This window comes from Rhinoderma darwinii, chromosome 10 (genome assembly GCF_050947455.1).
Source record: "Rhinoderma darwinii isolate aRhiDar2 chromosome 10, aRhiDar2.hap1, whole genome shotgun sequence".
Lineage (NCBI taxonomy): Eukaryota > Metazoa > Chordata > Amphibia > Anura > Rhinodermatidae > Rhinoderma > Rhinoderma darwinii.
In genome coordinates, this window is record NC_134696.1 from 92,366,212 (window position 1) to 92,369,560 (window position 3,349).

Genomic DNA, 3,349 nt, shown 5'->3' on the forward strand with positions numbered 1-3,349 from the left:
CACAGAGAAGGAAGTGTTGTCATGGAGACAAGTACAGAAGCTCATCTCTGGAATAAGATATAAAAGAAAAAAAGAAAAACGTCAACAATAAGCTAAATGGGTTTTTCGTACGTTTCATGCAGTTTAAAGCTTCATTTGCTTCCATGGAAAATACAAAATTTTATCGATGTCCACATTCTTTACTTGTCCAAATGTTGACCTCAATAAGAGAGTCAACAGGAGAAACTTATGACCTGACCATACACCTTGAGGTGTAACTGGATGGGGTTTAGTCATCCAAATTGATACAGTCCCAAACGAGTAGCTTCAACATCTTGAAAAAAAAAACTGGAAAGCCCCAACACACGTGGACAACCACCCCACCCCTCCTGATGTGGGAATTCCCGAGACACTTAATATTTCCTTACTGTATTTGGCACCCTTGTAATGCTATTCTTACCTATACTGACATAGCAATATAATTTACAATTTTGATAGTCAACTGCGCAAGCGCACGTTTCTTGGTGATGTAGGAGAGTAGTGGAGACCTGGAAGAGAAGTTGATTTATGCAGTTGTCCCATCTGGACAACCCTTGTTCATATGACCTATTAGGGCATATTTGTGTTATAGAGGGGGGTTCTCTGCTCTGGAACTCTATCTATTAGATAGAGCAGGGAGACCCTTACAAAGAGCAACTTCCACTCTGGAAGACTCAACATTACCATGTGTGACCACCCACAGAAATATCAACTGTGTATCGAGGTATCAGTGGGACCTAGATGATCATCGACGCAGTTGACTATTAAGAAAGGGTTGTCCAGTTGGGACAACCCTTTTAACCTACAGTCCCTGGTGGTCTAGTGGATGATAACCAGACCCTCGCTTCTGGTACCTACTTCCATACAGTCCCATCTAGTATCCTCAGAGGAGGAGAACACTATATGGACTGAGCAATCACTGTACTGACCTCATTATTTATTCTCACAGTAATGTCCATGATCAGTCCTCTCAAAAATTGAGAGTTTGTGTTACTATGAGTGTGAGTAGGTTATATTATAACAGAAGAGAATATAGTGTTATATCCTCGTAAGACTTCCAATTACAAAACTGTTTTGTCTTTTAGGCAAGGGTCATGGCAAATTCGGCATAGCCAAAAGGACTGAACATGGAGGTAACTGAATGAGCATTAAGTACAACGTATTGTATGCAGTGCGAATGACTGGATGTTCTGTAATCTCTGTTACTAATATTATTATCATCATCTTTCTTTCTATCTATCTATCTATCTATCTATCTATCTATCTATCTATCTATCTATCTATCTATCTATCTATCTATCTATCTATCTATCTATCTATCTATCTATCTATCTATCTATCTATCTATCTATCTATCTATCTCTCTAATCTCCTGTCTCTCCACTAATTAATATCCTCCTTGGCTGAGGATGACTATTACTTTTACTATGTATTGATGCCTTCAATCTCCTAGATTCTCCTGGATCCCTGCTGGATGGGAGGAAACATGCTATATGTATCTGTGACCACAAGAAGACTCATAAGCTAGCAAGTAAGAACAAAATTAAAACCAGCAGCACGTGTGTATAAGAGAGCGTGAAAAATGTATAGAAGCAGCTAGAGTAAAATTCCTGACATCAGTCTAGTGGCCAGACCCTATTACAAGGTCGGTCATTAATTTGAATTGTAATACTACATTTCCCCTGCAGAGTAAATGTATGGCTGGCTGTATCCTCAGGTGCCTTACTCGCAGTGATCTTCTGATCACAAGGCTGGCATCAATTTATAAATTTTTCTTGATGAGACAACCCCTTTAAGCATGCTAGCAAATTCATAGGCTGCCTAATGGGTCATTCTTATGATATCATATATGATATTACTTTTATTATCATTCATAGGAAACAGACGTCATATGAGTCCACACCAGAAACATGGTCATCATGGCCATATGTGCGCCAAGATTTGCATGCCGAAAGGCGGAAAAAGACGATTGGCAGTCCCCATACCTTTAACATGAGAGAATGTTGAGTTCATTCCTTTACAAGCAAAACTCACGAAAATGTATTATTGTTTAGGATCTAGTAACATAAAAATTCACAGTACTATTTTCTTAAAGGGTCACTTCAGTTTTACAGCTTATCAATATAAAGTTTAGTCACTTTGTATATAAATGATATTACTTATCTTGTACTGATTCCTAGTTACATCCTGTATTATACTCCGGAGCTGCACTCACTATTCTGCTGGTGGAGTCACTGTGCACATACATTACATTACTTATCTTGTACTGATCCCGAGTTACAGTCTGTATTATACTCCAGAGCTGCACTCACTATTCTGCTGGTGGAGTCACTGTGCACATACATTACATTACTTATCTTGTACTGATCCTGAGTTACATCCTGTATTATACTCCAGAGCTGCATTTATAATTCTGCTGGTCATCAATAGAAACCGTCAGCAGGCTTGTCAACAGGCAGGCCCCTAACAGCTTAGCTTCTATAATGTAGTGAGACGGTTTGGTTTTCCTACATCAGATTACTGTACAGTTCCTGGTGTAAAAAATGACACTTCCCAGAATGAAAATCCCCAGGATAAGCTCGATGCAAACTTTGAATCATCAAGCAATTATTGGGGGATTTCAGCTCTGAAGCAGCAGCATTGTGAATGCAGTGCTGGAATATAACATGGGCTTTACTTTATAAAATTTCATTTACACATTTAATTACCAACCACACAAATGAGGCCGAGATGCTAAAATATGGATCATATTTAAGCCTCCATTACATTGTAAGCGGCAAATACGGTTCTCCATTCGCAAATTCATCGGCGGACGAAAAGATGGAGATAGAAATTTGCCCAAGTTTCATAACAAAGGAGCTGAGATAAATGATAGATTAGACTTGCTCAGAAGTATATGGAGTGAAGTGAACTCTTCTGTAAAACCAAGAAAGCCATAATCCTAAATCCTAGGGATCCCATATGTTATTTCCTTGTGTGTTATATTTTGGGGGCTCATGGCCCGGGTTTGATGATTTTATGATGTATCTGACAGTATTTCTTCATAGCATTGTAATCTTTACGTGGTCATAGTGCCATTTACTTTACACTTCATATATTGCACTATAGGAAGAATAGTACAGAATCGACTTTATATAAAACTACTGTAATAATGTTTGCATTTCTATAAAAATACAATTTCACAGATTTTTTTGTGCTTGTTTATTGCTATGTCAATGAATTTATATTACATTATTAATGATGGGGCTACTTGACACTTTTGCTGCAAAATTAGAAGTCTCTTTGGGCAATAAATATTAGATAATCATCAGCGATCCTACGGATGTCCACA

The 3,349-nt window shown here is 38.1% G+C and overlaps 1 long non-coding RNA gene across 1 annotated transcript; it reads left to right on the forward strand.

Annotated features, from left to right (window-relative positions):
• Positions 1-1,073: 1,073 nt before the first annotated feature.
• Positions 1,074-2,436, forward strand: LOC142661566 (uncharacterized). Its single transcript, XR_012850762.1, has 3 exons — positions 1,074-1,151; positions 1,472-1,549; positions 1,896-2,436. It is a non-coding gene; the product is annotated as an uncharacterized LOC142661566 (long non-coding RNA).
• Positions 2,437-3,349: the final 913 nt, after the last annotated feature.